This window comes from Ovis canadensis, chromosome 1, assembly GCF_042477335.2.
Source record: "Ovis canadensis isolate MfBH-ARS-UI-01 breed Bighorn chromosome 1, ARS-UI_OviCan_v2, whole genome shotgun sequence".
NCBI classification, from domain to species: domain Eukaryota; kingdom Metazoa; phylum Chordata; class Mammalia; order Artiodactyla; family Bovidae; genus Ovis; species Ovis canadensis.
In genome coordinates this window covers 174,739,292-174,755,925 of record NC_091245.1, presented here as the reverse complement: position 1 = coordinate 174,755,925, position 16,634 = coordinate 174,739,292, and the positions used below count along the sequence as shown (strand labels likewise).

The 16,634-nt window shown below is 37.6% G+C and overlaps 1 long non-coding RNA gene across 8 annotated transcripts in view; it reads left to right on the top strand.

Moving 5' to 3' along the window:
* LOC138419530 (uncharacterized) overlaps nt 1–16,634 on the top strand; it is a 639,926-nt gene that overhangs the window by 421,054 nt on the left and 202,238 nt on the right. Inside the window, exon 7 of one of the 8 annotated variants that reach the window (XR_011249007.1) lies at nt 13,882–14,016. The exons of 6 other annotated variants lie outside the window; for them this stretch is intronic. This is a non-coding gene — a long non-coding RNA (uncharacterized lncRNA). Of the gene's footprint in view, nt 1–13,881; nt 14,017–16,634 lie in introns of those variants that run through there. One more of the 8 variants, XR_011248999.1, reaches the window with a different exon arrangement.

Here is a 16,634-nt window from a genome sequence, read left to right as displayed (position 1 = left end):
TTGCAGGGAGAAATATCAATAACCTCAGATATGCAGATGACACCACCCTTATGGCAGAGAGTGAAGAGGAACTCGAAAGCCTCTTGAAGAAAGTGAAAGAGAAGAGTGAAAAAGTTGGCTTAAAGCTCAACATTCAGAAAACGAAGATCATGGCATCTGGTCCCATCACTTCATGGCAAATAGATGGGGAAACAGTGGAAATGGTGTAAGATTTTATTTTTCTGGGCTCCAAAATCACTGCAGATGGTGATTGCAGCCATGAAATTAAAAGACACTTACTCCTTGGAAGGAAAGTTATGACCAACCTAGATAGCATATTCAAAAGCAGAGACATTACTTTGCCGACTAAGGTCTGTCTAGTCAAGGCTGTTTTTCCAGTGGTCATGTATGGATGTGAGAGTTGGACTGTGATGAAAGCTGAGTGCTGAAGAATTGATGCTTTTGAGCTGTGGTGTTGGAGAAGACGCTTGAGAGTCCCTTGGACTGCAAGGAGATCCAACCAGTCTATCCTAAAGGACACCAGTCCTGAGTGTTCATTGGAAGGACTGACACCAAAGCTGAAACTCCAATACTTTGGCCACCTCATGCGAAGAGTTGACTCATTGGCAAAGACCCTGATGCTGGGAGGGATTGGGGGCAGGAGGAGATGGGACAACAGAGGATGAGATGGGTGGATGGCATCGCTGACTTGATGCACATGAGTTTGGGTGAACTCTGGGAGTTGGTGATGGACAGGGAGGCCTGGCATGCTGCGATTCATGGGCTTGCAAAAAGTCAGACACGACTTAGTGACTGAACTGAACTGAAAAAGAGCAGAGAGAGAAGAGAATGCATCCTCTGAACAAGTTTTAGGAAATTCTAGACCTCAGTGTCTATGCAGTGGGGGATAAGCCTGCAAGAGACTCCACCGTAGTAGGCAAAGTTGGAGGAGGCAACTTGGGGGTTTAAGTTTCTCAGAAGCTCAGGAAAAAAGTGTGCTCAGCTGTGTGCTGCCAGAAGGGTCTTTGGTGTCATAAGATGAAATCATCTATATATTTAGCAAGAGGCCTTTTATTAGAGAAGAGAAAATCTAGACTAAAGTGGAATGAATGCTAAGTGAAGAAATTGGATAATGAAACAGAAATTTAGAGAGAGACCCCTTTGAGATGCTGATCATTAAAAATAAGGCAAAAATTAGGGTGGTATTTAGGGACAGGGATTCAAATGTGCCCTTTATTATGAACCTATTTCTTGTTATGTGATGTAGTAAATTTTGTAAACCATTAAGGTACTTATCTTGTAGGCTTTTTTTCTTTTGAATATTACCACTAATGTCCAATCTAATTTCTAAAGAGGAAAAAATTATCTTCTAAGATTTCTGTGTCAGTCTGGGCATTTGCTGATGAGCCCAGTAGTGCATAACTTTAATTAACATTATCATTTTTCTTAAGTGATTCAATTACAAAGTGTATTAATACCATTTATATGATGTATTTTAATTTAATTCTATACCATTAACTGGGAAATGTACCAATTTGCCAATAACTTATTTGTCCTGTAAAAAGACCAAGACTGATAGTGTTTACCTACAAAATAACTTGGTTCATTGTAACTTGGAGTTACAGAGTAATTGAAAATCTACATTAGAAAGGTTTAAATGGTCTGTGAGAATCTTTTCTATATTATGACCTGAGAGTTAGTGAATACCCTTTAATAGAATTATTTGTATTGTTCTATGATTTCTGTGTTGTAGTACGATAATAATTCTTTTGTTTTTCTCTATTTTCAGAGAAAGTACATTTATATTTTTATTAAAATATTATTTCACTTGGAATATAAATAAAATATTTCAAAATTAAAGGAAGTGGAGCATGAAATGTTTTGGCTGAAAATTTATAAGCATTAAAGTTAGCACTTCAATAATTAATATGTTTTAAAATATGATCTCAAAGTTTAGTATAATTGTTATTTGGTTCTTCAAGGATTATAAAAAGAGGCACATAATTAAGACGGAAAAAGTTAATTGCTATTTTTTTTCCCACTGTGAAAATTTCCCTAATTGGAAGTTATAAGATGTTTTAATCAGGTTGAATTTATTAGCAGAAATTTAAGTTTAGTAGAAATATAAGAGGAAGTGAAACTCTATTGATGGTATTTTATTTTGGAGAGGAGTGATCAAAATATGAAGGGAATAAATAATACAAAGATATTTTGTGTAAATTTATGTCATCAAACAAATTATTTTGAACTTAAAATTTAATCCACTTTTTGTTTCTTTATAAAAATGTCTTTTTATCCCAAGCACTGGGCTTTATAACTTTTAACATAGGAATCTATTCAGTGACTAGAAATCATAACCCATTCCCAATACTTTTCCTAGTCTGAGTAATTGCCTTTTATGAAAATGTGGCTGTCACCTTTATTGAATTAGTTATAAAGTTTGCTTAGATGCCAAACATTATTCAACATGTATTGGATATTCCAAGTGCTATGCAGTGTTACTAAGTCACATACATATATTTGAAAAGTTTAGTTTCTAAAAAGTAAAATAGACATTGAAGTAGTACCTTGATTCAGTTAAGGTTACATATGCTCTTATAAGTATATTTGCAAGTTACAAGGGGGAGGTGGGTCAGAGAAGACAGGTCACAGGAAGTGTTAGCCAGATGATAGGAAAAGTAATCAATAAGGTTTCAGAGAAAAGATAATCCTTCAAGTGAGTTTTGACAGATGACCATGAGTTCCATAAAAATAAGACTAAGGTAAAGAGGGAACGGGTACCACCACCACCAAGAACTGTGTAAATGAAGATAGAGAGCTGGTAGCATCTTGTGTCAGTCCATAAATTGCCAGTTGTGTGATGTAGCTGGAGAGTGTGACTGAAGCACGCATGTCACAGTGCACAGGGGCCCAAGCATGCAGAGAGGGTGGAAGATCTTTCTCAGATGAGTGTATTCTGTATCCTACAGAATGGCAAGCTGTTGAAGAGTTATAATCACTTCATGGGAAGTAGACAGGGAAACAGTGGAAACAGTGTCAGACTTTATTTTTTGTGGCTCCAAAATCACTGCAGATGGTGATTGCAGCCATGAAATTAAAAGACACTTACTCCTTGGAAGGAAAGTTATGACCAATCTAGATAGCATATTCAAAAGCAGAGACATTAGTTTGCCAACAAAGGTCCATCTAGTCAAGTCTATGGCTTTTCCAGTGGTCATGTATGGATGTGAGAGTTGGACTGTGAAGAAAGCTGAGTGCCGAAGAATTGATGCTTTTGAACTGTGGTGTTGGAGAAGACTCTTGAGAGTCCCCTGGACTGCAAGGAGATCCAACCAGTCCATCCTAAAGGAAATCAATCCTGGGTGTTCATTGGAAGGACTGATGCTAAAGCTGAAACTCCAGTACTTTGGCCACCTCATGCAAAGAGTTGATCATTGGAAAAGACTCTGATGCTGGGAGGGATTGGGGGCAGGAGGAGAAGGGATGACAGAGGATGAAAAGGCTGGATGGCATCACTGACTCGATGGACAAGAGTTTGGGTGAACTCCGGGAGTTGGTGATGGACAGGGAGGCCTGGCGTGCTGCAATTCATGGGGCTGCAAAGAGTCAGACATGACTGAGCAACTGAACTGAGCTGAACTAAACTGAATCTGGGAAATGTCATGATAAAATTTAGACTTTAGAGATACTCTTGGGCAGATAAGTAGTGGAAGTTGTGAAAGTCAAAGATCAATTAGGAGTCCACTGTAGTACTGCATTTAGCTTCCCAGGTTGCTCAGCTGTAAAGAATCAGTCTGCAGTGCAGGAGATGCGGGTTTGATCCCTGGGTGGAAAGATCCCCTGAGGAGGAAATGGCAATCGACTCCAGTAATTTTGCCCAGAAAAATCCCATGAACAGAGGATCCTGGCAGCCTATAGTCTATGAGGTCACAAAAGAGTCAGACACAACTGAGTGACTAAACAATAACAAATAGTACTGCATAGGGGAGATAATGTGATTTGAGGAAAAAAAGTGGCTGCGAGTAAGCACAGATAGGACAGATCAGAGACTGATAAGGAAATATAGTCTTCAGAATTTACTAATTGATTAAATACATGGGGAGAAAGAGACCTTTAGGATTTTGAAAGTGTAGATTTCTCCAAAGGGAATATAGGGAAAGAAGCATGTTCATTGTAAAAATATGGAGAGGGGTTGTACCTAATAGATTCATTATTTTGTGTACCCTTGAGTTTAAGCTAGATGTCAAGTAGTCAGCTGCATATTTAAGTCTGGCATTCAATGGTCTATTCCAGACGGAGATATAGTTAAGAGGATATATTGAGTGTTTATGATGTCAAACATTATGAGAAGTGTATTAATTCATTTATTCCTCATGCAAATCATATAACACAGATAGTATTATTATCATCTTCATTTCACAAGTGAGGGAGCATAAGTACACACTGTGGCTCAGCCCTCAGCTAGTAAGGAGGCAGCAGCAGGATTCAGATCCAGGCAGCCTGGTTCCAGAACCCAGACCCTTAACTACCATGCTGCACTGCTCTTCCAGCATCTGAATCCCTCTTTCATGGAAAGAAGCTTCCTGGGAATTTAAAATTTAATGGCAATGTCCAATATTCTATCATTTCAACCCAGGTCATTCAAAAGGATTTTCTTTTTCATGATGATCATTTATCTCAATGTGATATTTAACCTCAAATTTCTCTTTTAAAATTCTATATTCCTATTTTTAAAAATCAGTCTCATAGACACACTGATTAACCTGTAGCATATTTGATTCATTGCATTTTCTTCTCTCCCACATTCAATGAATCCTGAGCCCAATCAATCCTTTCTCATCTGGCTTCTAACTATGCATTCTGTAACAGTTACCTAAATTCATAACCTCATTATTTCTTTCCTGGACTATTCTGATAGCCTCTAAATTGTCTTTTTACCTTCAGTATTTCCTTGCTACAAATTTATCACATATACTATAGCCTATAGTAGAACTCAAAAGCCTTTAGTTCCATGAAGTTATTTATGATGTTATGCATAGATCATAAAGGCCTTAAAGACAAGGACTATTTTTTATTTCCTTATCCCTAATGCCCATCACAATTATTCAGACATAGTAAATTCTTGATAAGATTTTATTGAATAGGTGGGTACATGGATGTGATCTCTTTCTGTTTTCTGCACTGGTAATATTTTCTAGTATTATATATTACATATAAAAAACTCTATGAAAAAAGATTATGTCACTTATCATTAAATTAACTAAAAATTATATAGCATAATGTGCTTCCTGTACCAGAGTTCAATACATAATTGCTGACTGGATGGATTATTAAATCAATTAAACAACTATAGATAATAATAGAATGCTAGTAAGAAGAAAATGCCAATTCTCATCAACTACTAAATAATGTGTATCTAAAACTTAATAAAAATTATATATGGGTACTAAAGAAAAAGATCTATAAAATATATTTGTTTGCGTTTATTATACAATTCGGAAGCATTTGAGTTACTATTTCTTTCGTATCTTATAGTCAAATTCACATTTCTAAATTAATTATGTCTCACAACATGCCTTAAGCAGGCAGACCATATCTGTTTAAATGTAGAAAAATAAAAGTAATAAAAAAATTCTAATTTTTTTTTTTTTTTTTTGGGCCACATTGCACAGCTTGCAGGAGCTTAGTTTCCTGACCAGGGATCAAAACAAGGCCCATGGCAGTTAAAGTACTTAGTTCTAACACTGGACCACTAGGGAATTCTCTGAAATTTAATTTTTATATGCTTCTAATCCAATGCTTCAGTCGGAACTCATGTTCAATAGTAATTTTTTTTGACAAAGCATGTTGAAATAAACATTTGATTTGTTGGAAAATATTTTAGATATAATTTATCTGAATTATATCAGTATTTAAAGTTGTTGTAGCTAAGATGTGGAAATATCTGTTAAGAAATAATACAATCTAGTATATAGGTAACTGGCTGAATGTTACTTCTTGAATTAACATCAACATAAAGGCCAAAGTGCTATTTTCCTCGGTATTGTTTGAGTTTACATTTTAGTTAGAGGCAACTCTTGATAGTCCTTTGGACTACAAGGAGATCCAACCAGTCCATTCTGAAGGAGATCAGCCCTGGGATTTCTTTGGAAGGAATGATGCTAAAGCTGAAACTCCAGTACTTTGGCCACTTCATGCGAAGAGTTGACTCATTGGAAAAGACTCTGATGCTGGGAGGGATTGGGGGCAGGAGGAGAAGGGGATGACAGAGCATAAGATGGCTGGATGGCATCACTGACTCGATGGATGTGAATCTGAGTGAACTCCGGGAGTTGGTGATGGACAGGGAGGCCTGGCTGCGATTCATGGGGTCGCAAAGAGTCGGACACGACTGAGCCACTGAACTGAACTGAACTGAATATGTGGAAAAGTGGAAGATATTAATTAATTGAATATGACATGCAGACAAAGGGCCTATGAGGATGTTGGGGAAGAAAGATTCTCTGCTGCCCTCTTAGAGTCTCAGGCTGACATTAAACTAATTAATAGGAAAAAAGCATGCACAATTAAAAAAAAATTACACGAAACATGGGAACCTTCACAGGAGACTGGAGACAGAAAACAGTGACCATGGCAAAGCGTTGCTGACTTTCAGGTAAAGATGATCCTGTTTTCTTATTTTAGATTAGATCACATGCTGTAAGTTCCTTTAAGGAGAAAGAAAAGAAAGATGAAATGTACAAATGATTCATTCAATGACCACATTCAGCATCTCAAGAAATATTAAAGGATTTGGATGAAAAGGTAAATGTAATGATGAAATCTAATAAGAATTAATACTTGTTGTATTAATTAAAAATATCTGCTTTTGAGGAGCCATAATTCAGAGTAGCACATGTGAAAGGAAATTAAGGTAAACTAAAGAGTTTTTATAGGCTCAATGAGTCAACCTTTTGTTGTTGTTGGAGTATAGTTGATTTACATTGTTGTGTTAGTTTCAGTTGTACAGCAAATTGAATCAGTTATACAATTTGTTGTTGTCCTTTAGTCATAGGGCTTCCCTGGTAGCTCAGCTGATAAAGAATCTGCCTGCAGTGCAGGAGATCCTGATTCAATTCCTGGGTCAGGAAAATCCCCTGGAGAAGGTATAAGCTACCTCTCCAGTATTCTTGGGTTTCCCTGGTGGCTCAGACGGTAAAGAGTCCGCCTGCAATGCTGGAGAACTGGATTCGATCCCTGGGTTGGGCAGATCCCCTGGAGGAGAGCATGGCAACCCACTGCCGTATTCTTGCCTAGAGAATCCCCATAGACAGAGGAGCTGGCAGGCTACAGTCCACGGGGTCCCTAAGAGTCGGACAAGACTGAGTTTAGTCATGGAGTTATGTCTGACTCTTCTGTGACCCCATGGACTATAGCCCAGCAGACTCCTTTGTCCATGGGATGTCCTAGTAAGAATACTGCAGTTGTTTGCCATTCCCTTTTTCAGGGGATCTTCCAGACTCAGGGATCGAACTGTGTCTCTTACATTGGCAGGTGGATTCTTTACCACTGAGCCACCAGAAAAGCCCATATATATATACGTATACACTCTTTTTTAGATTATTTTCCCTAGGAGCCTGGTAGGCTGCAGTCCATGTGGTCGCTAAGAGTCGGACATGACTGAGCGACTTCCCTTTCACTTTTCACTTTCATGCATTGGAGAAGGAAATGGCAACCCACTCCAGTATTCTTGCCTGGAGAATCCCAGGGACGGGGAGCCTGGTGGGCTGCCGTCTATGGGGTCGCACAGAGTCGGACACGACTGAAGCGACTTAGCAGCAGCAGCATAGGCCATTACAGAGTATTGAGTAGAGTTCACTATGCTATACATTAGGTCATTATTAGTTATCTGTTTTATGTATAATAGTGTGTATATATGTTAATCCCAATCTTCCAATTTATCCCCTGTGCCCTTAACTCTTGGTAACCATAGGTTTGTTTTCTACATCTGTAACTTTATTTTTGTTTTGTAGATCATTTGGACCCTTTTTTAGATTATACATATAAGCAATATCATATAATATTGTTAAGTTAACCTTTTTATATGACTTCTAAAAATGTTATTGCCATATTGAACTGCTTCATAGAGGTATGAAGTTCTAGTCCAACTAATGATAATGCTATTGTACTTTGCACAAACAAAACAATCACAACAATATTGAAAAAAAAATCATTGAGAGAATTATGCCCACTTGTAATCACTAAAATTATAGTAAGTTAAAGTGTCCAAGAAAATGTTAAAAGGATGGTTATGGTGACTGAAAATCATGTTTTGGTGAGAGACTGATGACATTAGGGATAAGTGGCCTGTAGATTAAAAAACTCAAAGACAGAAAATATTTTGATTTTTAAAATTTGAAATAGGGACTAGCCTTTAACCTCAGATATGCAGATGACACCACTCTTATGGCAGAAAGTGAAGAGGAGCTAAAAAGCCTCTTGATGAAAGTGAAAGAGGAGATCGAAAAAGTTGGCTTAAAGCTCAACATTCAGAAAACGAAGATCATGGCATCCGGTCCCATCACTTCATGGGAAATAGATGGGGAGACAGTGGAGACAGTGTCAGACTTTATTTTTTTGGGCTCCAAAATCACTGCAGATGGTGACTGCAGCCATGAAATTAAAAGACGCTTACTTCTTAGAAGGAAAGTTATGACCAACCTAGATAGCATATTGAAAAGCAGAGACATTACTTTGCTGACTAAGGCCCGTCTAGTCAAGGGTATGATTTTTCCTGTGGTCATGTATGGATGTGAGAGTTGGACTGTGAAGAAGGCTGAATCCCGAAGAATTGATGCTTTTGAACTGTGGTGTTGGAGAAGACTCTTGAGAGTCCCTTGGACTGCAAGGAGAGACAACCAGTCCATTCTGAAGGAGATCAACCCTGGGATTTCTTTGGAAGGAATGATGCTAAAGCTGAAACTCCAGTACTTTGGCCACCACATGCTAGGAGTTGACTCATTGGAAAAGACTCTGATGATGGAAGGGATTGGGGGCAGGAGGAGAAGGGGACGACCGAGGATGAGATCGCTGGATGGTATCATGGACTCGATGGACGTGAGTAAGAGTGAACTCCAGGAGTTGGTGATGTACAAGGAAGCCTGGCATGCTGCGATTCATGGGGTCACAAAGAGTCGGACACGACTGAGTGACTGAACTGAACTGAACTTGATCTTTCTGACTCCACATGGCAAGGTGAATTAGAGCTGTAACCTGGACTTTTTATCTAGATAAGCAAAAAAGTGTTTTTTGAAAATGTGTTTTCATGTATCTAACAAACTGCATTGTGCAAAGATTAGCATGAGTTCCTGGTATAAGTGCCAAACTAAGTAAAACATGCATGCTGTCTTCAAGGGGTTCATAGTCAAGAAAAGAGCTAGTCTTGTGTTTGTCAAAATATGGTATGAGCTGATTCTAGAAGTAGTAAAGTGCCTATTAAGAAAATGTTCAAATATATAAATATGTCTAGGTAAAATTCTAAGATGGCCCTCAGAATCTCCAGTTGCTAATTTTAAGATATTAGTTTAACTGTACATCAGTTATTTAATCAAGCACTGATTTAGGAGCTGTTGTGAAGGTGTTTTGCAGATGTAATTGAGTGCCTATCAGTTGACTTTATGAAAGGAAGTAAGGAATTCTATCTTGTTACACCTGACCTAATCAGGTGAGCTCTTAAAAAGGACTGGGCTCTCCCAGGAGGGAGAGATTCGAAGTAGCAGAAGGATTTGACATACCATCACTGACATGAAGTTTGACAAGGTGAAATGTCAAGGAATGCAGGTGGCATCTAGGAAATAAAAGCAGCTTCTGCTGACATGAAGCAAGGAAATTAGGGACCCAGTCCTCCAACTGCAAAGAACTGAATTTTACCAGCAAGAAGAATGAATTTAGCAGCAAATTTTCCCCCAAAGCCTCCAACTCGGGATTCAGACTAGCTGAATTCTTGTGATTTCTTGAGATGAGAACCCAATTTTGCCATGTCAGACTTTGCCCTACAGAATAGTGGGTGAGGCTGTGTAGAAAAGGGAACGCTTGTACACTGCTTGTAGGAATGGAAACTGATACACCACTATGGAAAACAATATGAAGAATCCTCAGAAAATTGAATTTAGAACTACCATATGATGCAGGAATGCACTTCTGGGTATATATCTGAAGGAAATGAAATCTCTATCTCAAAGAGATATCTGTACCCTCATGTTTCAGCATTATTTATAATAGCCAAGACATGTCCATTTATGAATATTATGGAATATTATTCAGCCTTAAAAAGAAGGAACTCCTCCAGTTCACCAAGATGAATGGACCTTGTGCTAAGTGAAATAAGTCAGAGAATGTTGTATGATCTCATTTATATAGATTGATGGTTGCCAGGGGCGGGGACTGTGGGTGGGCGGAAAAATGGGTGAAAGTGGTCAAAGGGTATCAGTTATAAGGAAGTTCCAGGGATTTAAAGGGCAGCAGCATATTCAAAAGCAGAGACATTGCTTTGCCAACAAAGGTCCGTATGATCAAAGGCTATGGTTTTTCCAGTGGTCATGTATGGATGTGAGAGTCGAACTGTGAAGAAGGTTGAGTGCCAAAGAATTGATGCTTTTGAACTGTGGTGCTGAAGAAGACTCTTGAGAGTCCCTTGGACTGCAAGGAGATCCAACCAGTTCATCCTAAAGGAGACCAGTCCTGGTTGTGAGAGGGTAACAGGAAGGAAGGCCAGGGGTCTCCATACAAAGGAAATAGCCTGCAAGTGTCAGACATTTTTATCTCTCTTAAGTGCCAGGAGGAAACAAACTAGTGATATTTTTTTCCTTCTCTATGCAAATTTAAAAGGAGGTTTCCCTTAAAATACTGTGTTGCCATAATGACACCTGGTTTCACCTGAAGTTAACTATTCTCAAACCTTGAGTTAACCAATGCATTTTTTAATGGAAATGTTTATCTTAAGCTATGTTAATGCATTATGCATTTACCCCAAACTCTGTCTTCAAGTCGGTCCTGCCTAATGGCTCAGAACCTATTTGACAAACCAGATACTGTTGCCCTAACCTATGTAAACGAAACTATTTGTATGGTAATCTGTCCTTCTACAAGATTCAAGTTAATCATTTTATGGCCCAGGGTGAACCATTTGGTGCCAAGATTATCCCAAAATGCATCTTATGGGTGAGGGGCCTGGTGCCATTCTGAGTTTTAAGACATTCCTTTCTTTTATTAACAGACTGCTAGTGACTATGTAACATCCAGCTGAAGACTAGCAGGGGGGTACTCTTTCTGCCTCCTTCTGATGCCTATGTCAGAAGCTTTCTCTAAAACTATTACATAAAGCTCTGAGCTATCAAGCCTCATCTCTGGCCCCGGATTGAATTCTTCTCCTCTGGAGGCCAAGAATCCCGACCATCTTTTTTTGTTCAACAACAACCTTTCAGTTGTTCATTGGAAGGACTGATACTGAGGCTGAAACTCCAATACTTTGGCCACCTCATGCGAAGAGTTGACTCATTGGAAAAGACCCTGATGCTGGGAGGGATTGGGGGCAGGAGAAGAAGGGGATGACAGAGGATGAGATGGCTGGATGGCATCACTGACTTGATGGATGTGAGTCTGAGTGAACTCCGGGAGTTGGTGATGGTCAGGGAGGACTGGTGTGCTGTGATTCTTGGGGTTGCAAAGAGTCGGACATGACTGAGCGACTGAACTGAACTGAACTGATGATAAGCATGGTTAACAATACTATGTTTTATATTTGGAAGTTGCTGAAAGAGTAGATCTTAAAAGTTCTCAACATAGGCACAAACACACAAATTGTAACAATGTAAGGTGATGGATATATTAACTAATGTGGTAATCCCTTGACAGTATGTATATATATGAAATCACCATGTTATATACCTTAAACTTACACAGTATTATATGTCAAGTATATCTCAATAAAGCCAGGAAAAATATCCTGCAAAAATTAAGAAAACCTTGGTTTGTTGATTAGCAAATTATCAGGTATCTCCAGACATCAGTTGAGGAGCTGCCAGGTCAGGTTTCAAGGGTAAAGATATGCTTCTTTCCTTTGTCTCCAGTTGTCAAGTAGAAGTCAAAGTCACATAATAGAAGAAATATATTCAATGTATTGCAAAGGAACAGTGGGTCTATCAGAGAGGCACTTAAAAATACTGTAAACAACTCATAATGCCTAGAAGCACTTAAATACCAGATCCACCTAAGGCAACCACAATAAAGAATAATACATATATTAATGAAATAACTAGCTGGTAACTTTTCAGATTAAACTTCTCTATGACTATGAAGAGAGTAATTCTGAAACAGACACTGTCTTAGGGCACTTTCATAGGACAAAATGAAAAGAAAAAAGTCTATAAAACTATAATTCCATAGAAAAGTTGCCCTTGAATGTGATTTCTATCTTTTTTTCATACATTTATAAAACATGGCATGATTGCCTGGAAATGAATATGTTATAAAATTCTTCCTGTTTCAAAGATATAATCTACCTTCATATATGACTTTGTCCATTCATTAAAATTTTTTTTTTGTTTAAATTTAAAACTGCTAAAAATACTGATGCTGGCTGTTTCAAAAGGGAGATGTCAGAAAGAACCCAGAAAAATTTTTTAAACCCACTGTTCCTGATATTCTTGACTGATGGGTAATTGAATTGCAAACCCTTTAGCCATGCTGCTGTCATTCTAGTGAATTCAGTCTGAACTGGGATCATAGAAGAGCCTATATCAGATATACTTTCAATTACCTCAGTCCAAATATATGTAATTATTTTCTATTCTCTGGAACATTTTTTCTTAGAAGGAAGTAATACCCAAATGCCTGACTAAAAGAAAATCCAAGCAAAGGGGAAGAAAAAAACACCTTGTTTCCCTGTCCCAATTATCTAAGTTGTAGAAGAAAATATAACTTTTAAATTTCAAATGATGTAAAAATAATTCTGAGAGGAGAAACATCAGCTATGAAGTGAAGTCACTCAGTCATGTCCAACTCTTTAATAAGGGCTTTTAGTAATAAAAACAGAAAATGTTTATTTCTTGTTACTTTAAAAAGTGTGTATGTATCTATATAAATGTGTGAATACGTATATGAATACACGTATACATATATGCACATACATGTATGAGAGAATTTTTTCATTAGTATGTTGGGTTGCAAACCAGTGCTCCTGAAAACTATTTTATCAATTTCTATGTTGATTCAACCTTTCAGGGCGTATTACAGTATATTAATGTGGAACCCATTTTCAGGACTGCATTTTGTGTAGTATTCCACAATGTGAATTCTTTTTCTACATGTTGAACGTAAGAAGTGAGTCACCAACTCTGCTTGTATGGTAGCATTAGGCAAGTGTCTCTTTTACAAACACTCTCTACTCATAAGCAAGCATTCAGCATTCTTTTTCTCAGTTGTGTGCTTATCCAAAGATGAATTTCCATTCAGCTTGAAATATTTTGCTGTTTCTCACTTCGCTCGTTAGCACTTAGAGATTGGCAAGTTAGCCTCCAGACAGGGCACCATCTTCTATGTGTCTATTTAGGAGTAAGCACCCGATAAAGCATAGCCAAAAGGAAATATATAAATCTGTTTTGAAATGCAATAAATTCATAAGCCGTGCTACTTACCAAGGCCTGTGGGAGGATATACATCATAAAACACCACAGTAAAACTATAAATATTCCAAGCAGTTAGTAATGGCTGAGAGCCCACAGCTGAAAGCCTGGTTAAAGATGGCCAATGCACAATGCCCTAGTCAGAGCCAGTGCAAGGTCTTCGGAGGAGCAGTTGGTCTGTTTTTCCAGGTAAATGTCAAAAGCACAGTCCTGGCTGACATCTAGTACTACTTTATTTCAGGTTGCAGAGGCACTGGATATCATCTCAGGTTCACTCCCCATTCTGTCTGTTCTCTCCTTCCCTTCTGTCATCCACCCTGAGAGTCCTGTTTCTCACCAGCTTGGATATAAGGAAGCAATGACCTGTACAGGTGTGGTAAGTAGGTTGTGGTTGGCACATAGCAGGATTGGCCTCAACGCTTTCTTGGGTTATAGTGTCTCCTGCCTCAACTTTTAATCCAGAGCAACCACATTCAACTCCTTACTTTATTCTTGCATGACATTGTGTTTAGGTTCACAAATATTTGCTCTTTGCTTTTCTTCCTGCTGCCATATTTGGATATAGTCTGATTCTTAAGGTGAATACTAAAGTCATTTATTTTTAGTCTGTCTTCTTTCCTAACATAAACATTTTAGGTTTTGGTTCCTTTCTATGAATGGATACATATTTATTACATATGTATGTACATAAATAGATAATACATATCTATTTATATACATATGTATGTACATAATAGATAATACATATCTATCTATACATATATAAATGTATCAAGCCTTTTACCATGATTGAAAAGATCAAAGCTTACTTAGTTCATGGTCAATAGTGTAAATTTTGGCCATTTTCCAGTTACTGATTGGGAAGGTATACACTTTTGTAAGTTGTTCCAGTGTTGTTCTATTATCATTTAGTCTATTTATATTCTTTCAGTGGGGATTCTAGAAATTTTGATATACATTTAAATAAAATCTAAAAGACCATTCCCTAATCCAAGATGATGGATTATATTTCCTTCTAAAAGTTTATAGTTTTAACTAGGCCTTTAGTCCATTTTGAGTTAATTTTTATAAGCGGTATGCATTAGGACTCCATATTCATTCTTTAGTATGTAGCTATCCACTTGTCCCAATACTATTTGTTGAAAAGACTATTCATTCCCCATTGAATGGTCTTGGTATCCTTGTGGGAAATAAATTGAACATAAATGTATGACTTTATTTCTGGACTCTCTGGACTCAATTCTAATGCTTATGCTATTGTTCTATAAGTCAGTTGTAGTGTTAACACCACCTCTTTTGATTACTGTAGCTTTGTGCTAAGTTTTAAAATTGAGAATGTAAATTCTCCAACTTTGGGTCTTCAAGATTGTTTTGGCCATTCTGTGTCAGAGGAGACATATGCTTTAAAAATTTTTCTTCTGTTTTTCTGGAACTGAAACCAAGACTGAAAAATATTGCCTTCAGCTTTCTGCAGGTTGTGTTTTGGCGTGGCTAATCCATGCAAAAGTACCCTACTGTGCAATCTCTCTAACCCTGACTGGGCCCCAAATGTTTTGCCTCTTGCCTGGTATGTGCATACATGCTAAGTTGCTTCAGTCGTGTCCGACTCTTCATGACCCTACGGACTGTAACCTGCCAGGCTCCTCTGTCTATGGCATTCTCCAGGCAAGAATACTGGAGTGGGTTGCCATGCCCTCCTCCAGGGGATCTTCCCAAAGTAGGAATCAAACCCGCAGCTCCTGCATTGCATGCCGATTCTTTACCACTGAGCCACTTGGGAAGCTGCTTCTCTGGTACATTGCCTTTTAAAGCCTAGTAGCTACATTTATGAAAAATCGAATAGCACACATCATATTTATGGTGAAAGAAAATATGATTCCATCCTGCATTCATTTCCTAAGGCTGCTGTAACGTATTACTATAAAGTTGGTGGCTTACAACAACAGAAATTTATTCTGCCATAGTTCTGAAAGTCAGCGCCTGCAGTCAGTGTGTCAGCAAGGCATTACTCCTTCTAAAGGTTCTAGGAGGAAACCTTTCTTACCTCTTTCAGCCTCTGGTAGCCCTGGACATTCCATGGATTCTGGCCTTATAACTTCTGCCTCTGCCTCCATCTTCACATACTTGCTTCCTGTGCATGTCTATGATTTTATGCTTCCTGTAAGGGTACTGTCACTGGATTTAGGGCCCACCTTAATACACTCTATCTCGTCTCAAGTCTTGCTTGTTACATATGCAAAGATCCTGTTTCTAAATGATGTCATAATCTAAGGTCCCAGATAGGTATGGATTTGGGAGGAACATTATTTAACCCACTACACATCGTAAAATCAAGAGCAAGGCAAGATAGATGTTCAGCCTTATACTGGCTAGCCAGTGCAATAAGGCAAAGAATAAGAGGCAAATAAAAATCAAAAATAGAATTATTTTTACTTTGCTTTTATTATGAACTAATTGTGTATGTGAAAAACAAGGAATTTATAAAAATCTCATGGAAGAAATAAGTGTTTAGGAACTTTACTCAATACAAATCAGTGTTTTCAAAACTGTATTTCTGTAGTATAGCAATGAACAACTGAAAATTGAAAGTAGAATTAATGTTTATAATACTATAATAAAAAGACAAAAATTAACATTAAATTTATAAAAAAGCAGATAGGCCCATATGCTGAAAATTGTAATACTTATATTTAAGGCTAAACATTTTCCAAAACAGTCAGCATTCAGAGTTTGGTAAGTGGTGGTAATTCCAATCTCAATACATTTATTAAACGTTTGCTTTTTTGCTTTAATCATTTTTTTTAGGTTACCTTTTTTTCAATCTGTATTGACTTCTAGCAACTATTAACACATTGCTAAAGCATTTAGCATTATTATTTTTCACTGAAAAAATACCTTGTCATTCTAAATGTGAATGGGGTACAAATAAATATATTAAACTATTGTGTTGAAAAATAAACATAAAATTTTCATTAAAATGTGTCACTTTAAATT